Source organism: Zootoca vivipara, chromosome 10, assembly GCF_963506605.1.
Source record: "Zootoca vivipara chromosome 10, rZooViv1.1, whole genome shotgun sequence".
Classification (NCBI taxonomy): Eukaryota; Metazoa; Chordata; class Lepidosauria; order Squamata; family Lacertidae; genus Zootoca; species Zootoca vivipara.
Window position 1 is genome coordinate 60,640,754 of NC_083285.1, and position 15,814 is coordinate 60,656,567.

General features: G+C 42.6%; 1 protein-coding gene across 14 annotated transcripts in view; it reads left to right on the forward strand.

Annotated features, from left to right (window-relative positions):
- SOX5 (SRY-box transcription factor 5) overlaps positions 1-15,814 on the forward strand; it is a 729,285-nt gene that overhangs the window by 494,166 nt on the left and 219,305 nt on the right. Inside the window, exon 1 of one of the 14 annotated variants that reach the window (XM_035127892.2) lies at positions 366-2,130. The exons of the other annotated variants lie outside the window; for them this stretch is intronic. The gene's annotated coding sequence lies outside the window, so the exon portion shown is untranslated. Of the gene's footprint in view, positions 1-365; positions 2,131-15,814 lie in introns of those variants that run through there. 14 annotated transcript variants of the gene reach the window in all.

Sequence of the window (15,814 nt, forward strand, 5' to 3'; positions counted from 1 at the left end):
AGGGTAGATGGATCTGCTATGTCAGTTTCCTGTTCACCAAGAACATGAGTAGCCAGTGTGGTATATTATACAGCAATACCTCAAGGATCACCTCTCCACACATGAACCGACCCAGACTCTGTGATCATAATCTCAGGCCCTTCTCCACGATCCACCTATCAAAGGAGGTCCAGAGAGTGGTAACATGAAAACGGGCCTTTTTAGTGGTGGCTCCCCACTTGGGACATGCTGTCCCCAGGAAGGCCCACCTAGCACCATTATCTAGTTTTAGGTGCCAGGCATACATACATACATACATATATATATATATATATATATATATATATATATATATATATATATATATATATCCTTTTTACCTGCAATTTTGATGCTTAATTGGAATGGTTTTTAAGCATTTGTGGCCTCTTGTGGTGTAGGATCTGCAATATCTGTCATTTATTTGTACAGATTTCATTGTGTTTTTTAAGTTTTTATTGTTTTCATGGTAATTGATTTGTCGTCGCCCCCCGGTAAGTTGCTTTGAGTCACTTCCATTAGTAAAATGACTTACTCATTTGATGATAATAGACTCAAAACTCCTATCAGACTGCGATGGCCTCGCCAGTGTTCAGCAAAGATGAGAGATATGGTCCCTCATCTTCTGGAGGGCACACCATTTGCTACACCTACCCTAGAAGATGTTTAACTGAAGTCCACCTAAATTGATCCATTGTATTGAAGCATAAACAAAATTCTAACCAAAGAAGCCCATTCAAATTCCATGAGTCACAAGTGCCTTGTTGTCTAGATATATCAAAACAAAATCCTGAAATTCATTTCAATTAATTTTTTAGAAAGATCTGGCCGTGAATATTCCCAAGATCTCTCCTCTTCCCCTGAGTTTGAAATAGTGCAGGAGATTACTTGCACGGCTATCTGGAATAGAATTAACTCAATAAAATTTGACTTCAATTGATGGAAAACTAATATGCTATATTGGTTCCTACTACCCAGCTACAGATCATAGGTTGTTGTTGTTGTTGTTTTATTATTATTATTATTATTACTACTACTACTACTACTACTACTACTACTACTAAAATTTATACCCCTATCTCCTGTTCCTAAAAAGATACATCAAATGAAAGTTTGGGTTTATTTATTTTAACAAAGGAGTTAAGATCAATTCAACACCATCAACGACAGAAATCTGCCCTGAAATAGAGCCTTATATTCTAATTCATCATGGGATCATTTTTATTATGGTGTAAACAATTCACAGCACTTATCGTTTTGTTTTGTTTTTTAATAGAAACTGAAGACTGTGGGCCTCTTATTATTTTGGTTTCTTTTGGTTCGGGGGGGGGGGGGAGAAAATGGCGAATGAAGTCAGCAAGCCTGGAACAGAGGAGGGGATGAGCACCGAAAAGCTCAAAGAGAATACATTAATTAACCCAGGAGGATTGCTGCAATGCAAGAGTGAGAAAGCGTGGCTTTGAAATTCATTGATCTCCAGCCATTTCTTGGGTTTGGGTCAAAGACCTTGGACAAGGTGGAGGGGGGTGGAAAGGGGAGGAGCAGAATGGGAACCAGATGTTCAAAGTCGATGGAAGAAGGTGGCTCTCTAGTTCTGCTTTGTCCCCCTCCCTGGCCCTTTTCCTCTTCAGGAAACTATGACATTCCTTTCTGAAGTCCCTCTGTCCTTCGAAAATGCACACAATTGCACAATATTCTGGCTTCGTTACTCTCTCTCTATTTCCTCCCCCCCCCCTTTGGCCTACCTTGCCGAATGGCCCTGGAAGACTAAACAGGTGTTATCTACTTTTGATTTCAGTGCATTTAAATTAATCCTGTCAGCTCAGCTGTTAAAACAACTGTCATCTCCAGCTGTTAGTAATTTTCGACTGGGCACTTTTACAGGTTGCCAAGTTTTTGGAGGCTGCATTGTGGATCTCTGTGTGTAAGCATTAGAGTAAGAAAGAGAGAGAGAGAGAGACTGTGTATGTGCACAATTGTTGTTGTGTTTTTTAAGGGGAATGTGTGTTCAAAACTATTTTAAAAACAATTTCCAGTTATTGTGCCTTGGACATAATCAAGCCAGCATCTTCAGATCAGAGCTTGAAGTAGAGGACTAGAGTTCAGTCTTCTGTAAGTCAGTCTTTTTTAAAAATTTAATGTTATGTTTCAGTATATATTTTTAAATGTGAATGAAATTAGTCCAACAGAGAGCTTACAAGGTAGGAGACAAGTTTTTGATATTCTTTTATGGGGAGGGGAAGGTTGTGTGTAATACTGCCTTTGTCTTCTAGCTATTTTTCTTCCATTTTCTCCTACTAGAATTAGGATCTTTAGGTTACTCGTTTATTTATTGCAGCCCACATTTTCTCCCCAGAGCTCAGCACCCCCTCCCTATTTCACAGTTGCAACAGCTCTCATAGGGTTGCCATATGTCCTCTTTTTCCAGGACACACCCTCTTTTTCATAGGTAGAGTCATCATAACGATCCATAGTTAAAAGTAGAAATCGGCAATTGTGTTCTCTTCGAAATATGGCAACTCTCAGAATGGCTAACCCAAGATTGTTGAGTTAAGACTGGAGGAGAAATTTGATTCAGTTTGCGCTTTGAAGGTGAACCCACCAAATTCACATTTCCAAAAACACTATGAGAACCAAATCACAGCCATCCTGCAAAAATTGCACTTGTTCACATTTTGCAAGACAGTTCTCCAGTCAAGTAGTTTTTTTTTATAAAAAAAAATGCAGATACTGGTGCAAAGTGTAGATTAAAATGCATATATAAGTGAAAATAGCATTCACAGTTGCATTATTTTAGGGGAAATTGCTTTGCAAAAATGTGCCTATTAGACAAAATTGCATATGAATTTGCATATTAGAAGTTCACACTCAAATGCTGGTGAATTTTCACAAGGGCTTTTGAAAAAGGGAAATTATCAAACGGATGTGGAAATATGGAGAACTATTTTTTAGCTGCCAAATGAGAAACAGAGAAACCAAAACTGGCAGGTTCATTCTTCCCAACCACCCAGCGAGCTTTGTGTCTGGGTGGGGATTTGAACTAGCATTTCCCCAGTTTGAATTCAGCACTCTAATCCGGGTGCTCTCCAGATGATGTTTCAATACAACTTCCATCACTCCATTGGGCTTGCTGGCTGGGGCTGATGGGAATTGTAGTTCAGAAGCATCTAGGTGGCACCATGTTGGCTCACTGTACCCTCACCGCTGCACCACTTTGACTAGAACTATTTAGCATTATCCGCCCTGTGTTAGTAGTTTCTTTTCTACACCTTCCTCTGTTCTGTCCACACTGCCATGCTTCTAACTTCTTCAAGACAGACTGCTGGTCTCCCTCTCCTTCTCCCCACATTTGCTTACCTTGTGCTGTAGAAGCAAACATAACTAAAGATGGCATAGGTGGTGGAACATTGTCCAGTAGCTTCTTCTGGCATGTGTCAGAGGCGGATTTAGGGCTGCATGACTGGCTCCGCCGTACTGGGCGCCAAGGCTAGGGGGCACCCCAGGGCACTGCAACTTTGCCGCATTGAATTGAGCGGAACAGAAGGTGAGAGGTGTGGTGGGCACCAAATTTTGGCCTTGCACAGGGCACCACTGAAATTTAAAGACAAGTCTGCCCCTGCATGTGTCTCCTGCCTGGTGATATCTCCAGTTGTTAATTGGACTCCTTACGTGACTGTGGGTGTTGTTGTTTTCTTCAAGTTTTGGACCTGGGCCAGTGGAACTATACTGATGACTACTTACATACATACCGAAGAAAATGTGTAGTTCTGTACAGGATTGCTGTAGAGCTTGAGATAACCCCCAATTTTTCATTGGCCACACATACCTTATGAAGTATGCAGTAGGTAAACTGGAGGTATGGAAGGGTGATAGTTCAAAGTTCTTGTATGGATTTGCATGGTCCTTAACAACTGCCTGATTCCTCATTTGCCTTTCCCCATCAATGAGGTCTTTGGAGGAGTCGCAGTTAGCCCTCCTACATGGCTCAGATTCATGGCTCATATCCACCAGGAGCTGTGCATTCAGTATTGTGGGCCCGATTCTGTGGAACTCCTGCCCAGCTGGAATCAGATAGGCTCCCTTGAGGGTTGCACTTGCCCCCTGGTCCTGAGGCACCCAACCCTCCTTGCCTTTGAGATTAAAATGCTGGCCAATGGGAACCAGCGTGGTACAGTGGTTAATAGCGGTGGACTCGTAATCTGGTGAACCGGGTTCGCTTCCCCGCTCCTCCACATGCAGCTGCTGGGTGACCTTGGGCTAGTCACACTTCTCTGAAGTCTCTCAGCCTCACTCACCTCACAGAGTGTTTGTTGTGGGAGAGGAAGGGAAAGGAGATTGTTAGCTGCTTTGAGACTTGTTAAGGGAAGTGAAAAGCGGAATATCAAGTCCAAACTCCTCCTCCTCCTCCGCTTCATCTCTGTCCTTAATGCCTGCCTTGCCCTTTTATGAAGCAAGTTCCATGGATTTGAGTGGAACATTCGCCTAGGTAAGTTTGCTTAGGCTCATAGCTTTAACCAGTTGGGAGTGATGAAATTACTCTTTTAAAATGGTAATTTGATTCATTGCTTTTCCTTTATAGACCTCTTAAATCAGACGAGAATGCCCTGTTAAATCTTATTAGGTTAGCTCTCACATGAAGCTGATTTCCTTTGTTAGAGAGGCAGGCATTAGTTGCCAGTTGGGTTCCAGAGACTGCAAGGCAGAAAAAGTCGCAATGTGGTGCACTGCTGTACAAACTGTTGCTAATTTGGTGTGGCAAATTTTGATTTAAGAAAATAAGAAGCTCAGGATTCCGCTAATAAGTCCCGTCAGTGGATGGCCTGCACAAGGACTTCCACTTTCCTCCCTCTCATGTCCCCACATGCCCCTCAAAATTGTCTGGGGGGGTGTCAAGAGAACTCCCAGAATAGTGCATGGTGGGAGAAGAAGATGGATAATTCCATCTTGCAAGGTTGCCCAGGTGGAATGATAAATGTAGTGCAATGTTACATTCTTCCCTATGTTAGCAACTGGCAAGTGTTCTATTTATCTGCAGGGCTGTTTGGTCCAAGTCCAATTTAAAGATTAAGAACCATCAAAAGTTAGTTCAGGAGCCTTGACACTGCTCATCCAACAATAAGTACCAGGACAGCCAACTAAGGAAGCACACAGGCCACCTTGCCTTGCTCTTTTCCACCATGGTGAAATTGATTTTGCTTCTATTTACATTACACTATTTACTTCTGAATTTTCACCTATACATATAAATTAGAATATGCAACTTTTAATGTCAACCTGTGTCTTTTGATATTTCTTTTTTTAGAGGAATTCAAGCAAATTGAGAAAGGGGGAGATTTCAGGCAAAAATGTAAAGGATTTTGATGGCATCTGAATGAGTTTCAGTAAGATTTGCAAACTTGCTGAGATGTCCCTATGTCACTGGATTTCTCCTGGACTGAATGCTGAGTCAAGTTTGGAAGTTTCTCCTTGTGTGCTTTTGATAAGGGGTTTTTGGATATGCATAACTATATTATACCACAGAGGTGTGGTAGCCCACCCTATCCTTCAGACAATGTGTAACTGCGTATTAAAAGTTAAAGGGACCCCTGACTATTAGGTCCAGTCATGACCGACTCTGGGGTTGCGGCGCTCATCTCGCGTTATTGGCCGAGGGAGCCGGCATACAGCTTCCAGGTCATGTGGCCAGCATGACAAAGCCGCTTCTGGCGAACCAGAGCAGCACACAGAAACACCGGTACCTTCCCGCTGTAGTGGTACCTATTTATCTACTTGCACTTTGACATGCTTTCAAACTGCTAGGTTGGCAGGAGCTGGGACCGAGCAACGGGAGCAATCCCTATTGTGGGGATTCGAATCGCTGACCTTCTGATCGGCAAGCCCTAGGCTCTGTGTTTTAACCCACAGTGCCACCTGCGTCCCAACTGCATATTAGGGATGCTTATATTTCTAGCCTGCACTCTAGTTTTACACAATGCCAATGAATCTTCTTCCATCCTGGGCAACTACCAGCAACTCTTAAATGACAATATCTCAAGAACATTAACAGACATTCTGAAACTGAGGGTGGAGGGAGTTGTCACCCAGTACTATTGACGCCACTGGCATCGTTCAGTAGAATAATTAATACATGATACTGTCACATTCCACAAAGTAGTCCCAGTAGCAATTAAAGTGCTAGGTGGTGATGGGGAATACATTTTTTCTGGAGACAAAATTGTTGTCCAAGGAAAATGTAGCATCCCTGCACCAGAAGACTGGAGAGTATGAAAGACTGAAGTCCCACACTTAGTTATAACTACTAAAGCCCATTGGCATTGTTGGGTCCAATGGTGGATAAATGGATGCTGAATTGAAGGGCAACATGATCGACAATAGTTTTGGCTATCATAATTCCTGTGGGTTTTGAAATCATTTAATTTGAATACGCCTTAAATACCTATCTGTAACCAGGAAAGACCAAACGCAAATCATTAAGGTAAAGTGGTGGTATGCAATTTGAGGAACTTGTAAACAGCATGGATTAATTGTGGCTTTCAAATGATTTTTTTTGCTGAAATGAGCAGTAGTTAAAAGGATTTGGTGGACCTTTGGAATCTGCTAGGTAACACTTTGGGGTTTTCAAGCTATCCTTTCATGTGGGTGCTCGCAAGTCTGCTACAGACTATTAAATTACATCCTCCCACCCATTCTGTCCTGCCATGACTGCGTGGTAGTATTTTCCATTTCTTATACATTGTTGTCACAATGCAGAACATGAAAAGCTTAAGCACAATTAATTCCATGGTGGTTCATGGCCTGATTCTCCACTTTGGGTTTTAGAAGGGTCAGGCACCATCTGACCACTTGATCAAAGGACGGTAAGTTTTGAGAGTTTCTGGGAATATTGTCAACATCTATGTGTAGAGATTCACCATACTTAGAAAATACAATGTTTCCTGATATCAAAGATTCTTTAGGACGTACCTACTGCTTTAATGTACCCAATGACACAACTAGTTGGCCGGACGTTCAGTCATATAGTCTCATGACATTTTGTGGCTAGAGGGTATCTCTAACATCTGAACGTAGTGGGGGCTGGTAGGGTGTCTCTGCTGTCTGTATAACAGGCAGAAATCAGTGTGAGGATTTTCCTAATGTATAGGTGTTGACTTCTGTTGGAACTGCAGCTGTTTATAGTGGAGATACAAGATAACATCCCCAGTTCCCTCAGTTAAGAGATATTAGGTAGAAATAGGAAGGAGCTCTGTCCAGAAATGTTGGGTTTCAGAACTTCCACTAGTCAGATGCTGATGAATATAAGTATACAACCCTTTATCCAAAGATGACAGGACAGTTCACAATATAAAAATTCAAAATGAGAACACAAAATGCACAATAAAAGGAAAAACAAGCCAATACATCCCCACCACCACCACCAACAATCACATTTAAAAGGCCTACCCAGGAAAACTCTGCTGAATAGGGAGGAGGCAAAGTATGCCTTCTTTAGCTGAGATTCCTGCATTACAGGGGGGTTGGACTTCCAAATCTACAATTCTATGATTCTCCAGGAAGGCAAGAGGCGTTATCAGAGTTCAGGGACACATTCCATCAGTCAACACACCCAATGAGGGTAGAAAGCAGGGCTGGTGAGAAGTGTGTCATGAGGAGAAGGGGTGTATCCGTGAGTGTGACCTCAAGGGCCAATGAGAGAAGTCCAGAGAGCTGCATTTAGCCCCCAGGCCTTTTCCCCATCCTTATGATAGGGATGTTGGGGGGGGGGACCTGTAACATGCCCCAGCTTTCCTCTTCCTCCCTCCTTAACAACAACAAATAGCACCTCTCTTTAAAAGAAAAACCTTTAAAAAACTTTACTTATAAAGTAACTTGGCACTCTTCAAAGTGGAGTGCTAGTGACAACTCAGCCACCATTTTAATTTGTGGAGGATTTCTTTTCACACACAGCACATTGGGTCCAGGAAATCCTACTGGCTCCCCATAGCAAGCTCTGACAGCAAGAGCTAGAGTTGAGTTTCCCTCCATCTGAAAGTTGACCTGAATTCGCATTGATGTATATATAAATCAACATACAGAAAATGTATGCAAATTTGCACCATGGGCCTGCACCCCCGTGCCTTTTAATTACCTAAACAAGGCCCCTGGCGAAGTACCTGAAATCCAGCTGATAGCATTTACCACTAAATCCTCTCTTACCCAGCCTCCCCAAATGAGACATCATACAACAATTCTTAAAGAAGCCTAGATCAGTGTTAAGACTTGGCATTCACAGGCCCATTTCTAATTAAGTTCTAATGTGGCACAGTGAGCTGTTGTGTGGGCGAATATTGTCACATGTACACTAAGGCCATCACTCAATGCAATACTAATTAACCAAGTTTTCATGAGAGGTGACAAAAGGAGAGGAGGGGGAGAGAACCACCATTCCAACTATGTTCTGGTATTTTTATCTTTGCTGAAAATACCATAAATAGGAAAAGTGAGAAATCTTGACATGCTTATTATTTAGAGAAAGCAAACTCTTCCCCCTCACAAAACACTTCTCCTTTCTAACTTTGTCCTATATTACATTTTCCATTCTTGTCCATGGATGTGGGGGAGATGGGTCTTAAGTGGAAATTGCTAGGGTGACCCAGAAATTCATGCTCACGTAGAAGCTTCCCATAAACCTTCCTGAAAGAGAAGCATTTTGTCCCCTAGAAACAGTGGGCTACAGGCATGCATCACCCAGCTGATGTTTATCTCTGCTCAGACAGAAAGTTGATGCTTCTTTCACAGGGCCAGTCATCTGGGGTGAATGGAGCTCTACCCCACCATTCCACAAACATGCAATTGGCTCTTGTTACCGCATGCATGGAACACAACAGTGCTGTGTGAGTCCAAGATGCTCACAGTTTAAGCAGAGTTATTATGTCTTGAAGAATCATAGAGCTGTAGAGTTGGAAAGGATCCCAAGGGTTATCTAGTCCAACCCCCTGCTATGCAGGAAACTCAACTAAAGCATCCATGACAGATGGCCATCCAACCTTTGCTTCAAAACTTCCAAGGAAGGAGAGTCGACCAACTTCTGAGGGAGGCTGTTCCACTGGCAAACAGCTCTTACAGTAAGAAAGTCCCCCCCCCCCCGAAGTCAGTATTGTCAGGCAAAAACTCTAACAGAGTTAAAAGTTAACAAGATCCTTCCCACAGTTGTTGGTAAATCTCCATGCAGGAGGGGATGTGTGTCCACAGAGGAAGTTCCAGCACCAAGATGGTTTCTATCTTCCCTTTTGAAATATTATAGCTATTTCCATGCCACCCGCCACTCAGAAAACTTCAAGTGGTTTACAGCAGTCTCGTGGAAACGTAACAGGCAACGGCACAGTACAAAACAATACTTAAACAGCAGGGCACCTACTTGTCTTCTTCGTTCATCGTCTGGTACGAACTTCCAACAGCCAACGGAATGATGGAGGCAGCAAAAAGACTGCCCATCTTTCCTCATCCTGTACAAAATCGGTCTATGGCCTTTGCTGGGCAGAACAATCCTCCTCTTGCAGTGCAGATGACTGAGGTATAATACCATATATATATATATAATATCTCCTTTTGGCAATGACATATAGGTTGTATGTGATGGGGATAGAGGGTAATGCCTCGTCTAAGCAGGGGTGTTTTTTTTTTTATTACTATTATTAACATCACTCCAAGCTATAGTAACACATTAGATGGTTTTTATCTGGCCTTATGTGTATGTAGTTTTATCTTCCTTATTTTCATTCTCATACATATCTATGGCGCTGTTTGGATCTGAGAGATTTGATTTGTTGGATGTGCTCAAAGGAGGGGAGGAAAAAGCGATTTTGTGTTTTATTATATTTCCTCCGCCACCCCTGTAATCTTCTTGTAGACCTTGAAATTGAAGCTGGCATATTTGTAAATATGATTTTCTTTCTTGGGTCTTTGGAAAGTTGATGGTCTCTATAGCTAAATTAACCTATGATTCTCAGCTCTGTGTGTGTGTGTGTGGAAATATATTCATAGTATGGGATCAATGCAAGCGTACTTTGGAGCGCCAGGTGAATGATTATTCCATTGTATTATTCCTTACTAATCTTTCTAGATGCTAATTGTCCTTCACTGACAAAGAGACACATACTAGCATACGGATAGAAAGAACTGTTGATAAAGGGGCCAGATGCTGATTGAAAAGACAGCCAGATTAAAAATGCATGTGGGTTTCAGAGAAACTAAATGTGTTTGTTTATTTGTTTGGCTTTTAGATCACCTTATTTTATTTTTTGTTGAACAAAAACAGTCATATATGTGAGTGTTTGTGTATTCACACACACACACACACACACACACACACACACACACACACGTATGTTGCAGTTAATCTGAGATGAATGGAGAATGTGCATAAACCCTGATAATTGTGCACATTCACAATGAAAGCAAGTGTGTTGTGCATAAACCAGGCTGCAATGCATCCCATTGCCAGGTCAGCATGCATACATTGCAAATAACATTGGACAATGTGCACAGTGTGTTAATTGCTTACTTTGTTCGTATTTCCCAGTCTATTTCTGTTTCCACATCCTCTGCTTGCAGGACTATGTAGATTACCTAGGTAGTGTATGAGATTGAAGGAGTACCCTTCAAGCTTGGGTCCCTAGCTGGTGTTGGGACTACAACTCCCATCATCCCTGACCATTGACTATGCTGACTGGGGATGATGGGAATTGTAGTCCAATTTCATCTTCAACCTAAGCTTGACAAACACTGATGTAGACAATGTGCATACTGTATATATTCAGTATATTTATAGCTTGCATATTCAGCACAACACGGTCCCTAGAGTAGCTTACAATAAAATATAATGAAATACTAAAATGAAGTTAAATAGTTTTTAAAAATCAATTCCATCGTAGCAGAGATTAAACAAGTAGCAACCCACTACATATTTATAAATAGTTTAAATGTAGATATTTTGACTTGAGGTTTGCTGAGTTTTTTATTTGACATGTTAAATAAAGAATAGCACAGCATCAAACAAATATGTGTGCTGAAATATAATAACCTTCACCCTTAGCCTGAGCATGCTCAAAGATGCAGAGCATCTTGGAGTAACTACTGGGGAAGAAGCAAACCCAATCAATGAGTCTCTTGGCTAAGGGACAATCTGAAGGATCTCTGCTTGGCAATATACACAAATTTAACCAAGCAATGTATGAAACATCTGCATATGATCAGCTTGCATTCTCTGTCATCCATTGGTGATTCTCCATATTGACTGGAAAACGGGTAAAAAAAAGAAAAAGTGGCCTTTCAACACAGATGAATGTGTACAATCACTGACATGCACATTCACCATTTAATGCATGCTGAGCCCAACAAAGAAAAAGAGAAAAGTTGTATGTCTAATATAAATACAGTATTTTATATGTGCTTCGCTGGCTAGAATCTAGAACAGAGGTTCCCAAACTTATTGACCTATCACACCCTTTTAAGGAAAAAACTAAAACTCAGCACCCTCTGGAAATCATATCTACTTTAAGCAAGCAAACCAAGGTACCACAGCCAGCCTGCCATTGGCCAAATAGGCAGGCAAGCTGTGATCCACTTCACAGGCCTGGGTGAAGCCGAAAAGGGTTCACCCAAGTCTGGGAAAACCCAAATCCAGGGGTGGAATTGTCGCCATTCCAGAACAGCACCCAACCTGGCAGCAAGTGTCAGTACACAAAAGATGGAACGCATAGGGACTGTTATTCAACATTTTATTCTCTTCTTTCTTTATGCTTCCACCAACCCCTTACTTTTATTCAATGCACCCCCAATTGCAGCAGAGGCTACTACCATCTCCGCCCCCCAGATCATTCCAGTGCCTCCCAGGAGGTGGTATCGCCCAATCTAGAACCTGTAGAAGTTTGCCTTCGTGGTAATCGCTGCTTCCATTGGTTTTATTTTAAGTGGTATAAAACAAAATCCAGTTCTCTAGACCTCATGTTTTGTGGATCCCTCCCTTTGCTAGCATTTTCTGCCCCCTTACGAATTAAGTTTGGTCCTCAAGCACGAGTTTCCTAATTTGCCTGAATATTTCAACATAAGTGAGAGGCCTGGACAACTCTGATCTTGGGACTGACAGTCACTTACAACCAGTTCACGTTTTGTGTTTTGGAAACTGCACCTTAGATAAATTTGCCTTCCAATGCAAACTGAATCGAATCTCTCCCCTACCCCTACACCTACGTGTTGCAATAGTGCCCCATGCATTTGAACTGAGTTGCTCTTAAAAATGTGTTCCCCACAAGAAATAATTTGTTCTGAAATTTGATTATTTCTTGCCTTGAGCTCCCCCAAGGAGCTCAAGGTGGCGCAGATGGTTCTCTGTCTCTCTGTTTCATCCTCACAGCAACCCTGTGGGGTAGGTTAGGCTGAGGGACAGTAACTGCCCCAAGGTCACCCAGTAAGCCTCATAGCTGAGTGGGGACCAGAACTCCGTTCTCCCAGGTCTCAGTCCAATATCCTAACCACTACACCACACTTACTCTCATGTGGTCGGCTTGCAATAAATCTTCCTGCTGGAGCTCCCTATTCTTTCTTTCACTCACTCCCTGCATGAAGATGAGCCCTCAGAGAACCGAGTTCACCATTAGCATATACAAATGGATTGTGTGATACACTGTTGAACTATGGAAAGCTTGCTGTGGCTTCCTCCCTTTCTCCTCTCAGGTGAGAAGCCGGTGCAGCTGTTTCTGACAAGCCAGCCCCTTCTGCGGGCGTGCGGATCGCCCTTCCATCCATGTTGCTTCACAGTTATCTGTTAGTAACAGCAGTATTATTACACACAGATTAAAAGCCGGGAGGCTTTTAGGCTCCCTGACAGTTGGCCAGAGCAGAGATTAGAGATAAAAGTTAATCCCGTGAGGTAATAGCAAAAAAAAAAAAAAAAAGGAAAAGGAAAGGAGATGAAGTACAAAGACAGAAGATGAGCCGATAATGGTTTGTTTAGGTACGGTAGCTTCCCTTCTGAGCATGATTGGCTCACGCTCCGTATGGGCCACCTCCAGGCAACGGCTTCACCAAAATCCTTTCAGGTTTATAGCATCTCACCGAGGAGTGAAGAAGGAAAGAAGTATGGCCGCCAACAGGGGTGGAAGTAAATAAATAAGGACATTAAATCGTTAGAGCCTTAAGCAGAAGGCCAGGCGGATGGCCTGGGCTGCTTGTGTAACTGCAGGGCTGCCAATCAGTTAACACCTTGAATTGAGGAAGATTAAAACAGTTTCCTCAGCAAAAAGAAAAGTGTCCAGAAAGGAAAAGAGAAAAGTGTGCTTCTGCATTGTTGAAAAGAGCAAGAGTTGAAAGAGGTACTGTAACCTTGACTGTTGTGACTACTGGATATGCAGGCCACTTGAGGCATATTGCGAATAGGATGGTGCTTCCAGAACCATTCTTGTTGTGTGATGGGGTGTTCAATGCATTGCAGGCAAGTTCTTCACAGCTTCCACTTCACGTCATTGGCACCCGGATGCCAGCCATTTAAGTCATGTTTACACCATACATTGACAGCATTATGGTGGCACTTTTATACAGTTGTGGCTTCTCCCAAAGAATTACGGGAACCGTAGTTTGTTAAGGGTGTTGGGAGTTTTGAGGGGACCCCTGTTCCCCTCACACAGCTACAATTCCCAGGGAAGGGAAAGGGGGACCTCCTAACAATTCTTGATGCAGGTTGCTTACCGGTTAAGCCAAGAGGTGGGTGTCCTTACATGGGCAGCTATGCTCTGGCGCCAAGCATCAACTAAGCACTCAAACTCATTTGTGGTTCTAACTATCAGCTTTCCTTTTTTTAAAAAAAGTGCTGTTTTAAGACACACAAACACCCTCCACATTTCTGTTTTGAATGGGCTGGGTTCAAAGTGGCCACCCTCAAGGGCAGCATATTTCTCCCGTCCCTTTGAGGTGGTTGTCTGGGATGTTGATTGGGCAATCTCTGCTTTGCCATTCATCCACACTAAAGGCCTGGTTCTGGCGTCAGGTGGAATGGCTCTCCTGACAGCATGGTGTCTGCAGGAAGTGTTCATTGGTTGGATGCACTGGGGATTAGATGCTTTTTAGATACCCTCATCCCAGGCAGTTCTCATCATTCCTGATCTCTGACTATGCTGGCTAGGGCTGATGGGAGCTGGAGTCCAACATCCTCTGCAGGCCACAGGTTAACCACCCCTGCCCTAAACCATAATTCCCTCTCTAGCTATATTGGCTAAGGATTATGCTTGATAACCCCATTGAATGAATAAAACAACACAACCCAAAATTCTGCACCTTCCACTTCTACCTGAATAAAGAACTGTTCTATTGAAGATGCGTATCTGGACTTCTTAAGCCACGACACAACAATAACCCCATTGGATGAATAAAACAACACAACCCAAAATTCTGCACCTTCCACCTCTACATGTGGATGGGGGTGATAAAGACTTAAGGGTATGACCCTACTCTACCCCTCACCTGATTGGCTCTGCATGAGTAATGAATGCCCAAATAAGGCTGTACTTGGTACATGATTCATAAAAACAGGAGCTTGCACTAAACAGCATTCCTTTCCTTGGAACTTGGTTTTCTTTGCACTTCAGCGTGAGCATCCTAAATATTTATCACGTTCTTTCAACTTTCTCTCCTTGTTTTTTCTGCCTTTCTCCTCTTTGTAGTCTGGTAAGGGCAAGACAGAAGGTAAATGGGATCTGCCTGCTGCCAAAATTATAGCTGAAATGTCAGCTTCTTCACATATTGAAGATACCCCATTAATCCCTCCCCTTAGCCAAAGAAGAAAGCGATGAACTTTTATTAGCTCATCTTTTGTTTGTGCAGAAAGAACGAGGGAGCTTAATGATCTAAGGAGGAATGGGGGGGGCATTAGATTGTGAAGCCTTATGTATCCCTCATGTAAACATTCGCCATGTTGGTTGGGGAGAATGGTGGCAGCGCTGAATTTGTTTAGACCAGGTTATGGTTGCATGAAGTTGAGCACAAATGCCAAACCTTACCAGATCTCACAGCTTGAAGTTTGTCAGACATCATGCTTGCATGTTGGGCATTGGTGTGGACAAAGGGGAAACTGGCACATCTACAACCAGATTTCCCCAAACCAGATTCTAGTCTGAGGTTGTTTCAGTGTCTGTTAGAATGTCTTTGGGGAAAGGACATCAATCCTTTGGCCCTCGCTTAATTCCAGAGAGGTCCAGGCCATTTCCAAGTTTTGAAGCTTTTCCACCACAGACTTTTTTTATGACGACAGATATAACAAAATAAAGCACCGAAAGGATACATTTTGGATCAAGTGCCAAAAATTAGCAAGTGTCTAAATCTGAGGCCTCCTTTGAGTTTGGGCTCCCTCAGGCGGTGGTTTTCATCAGGACCATGTGGTATGAGAGGAAAGGGTTAAACTGTCCTCCCTATCAGTCGTGGTCTTCATCAAAGTACTACTCACATTTGGCTGCTATTTGGATTTTAAAAACTAGATAAATCTCTACTTTTGCAACTATGATGTCGCTGAGTTTGTTTGTTTGTTTTTTAAATCTCCCTTGAGGGCCAGAATGGTCAGCACCAGATTTTTGGCGACTGGTGTCCAGCACCCTTGCCAAAGCCGAAATCTACCTGCCTTTAACCATGAGCCTGCCTTCAGAGTGGAAGTCTTTTAAAAAGCAGTTTGACTTCCAGCATCTGGCTTTTGAGAGCTGCCTCCCTATGCATGTTTGCAAGTCTGAGTTGATAACTTCTACTTAGCTTTCCAAATTTCATTTTATAGCTGGTG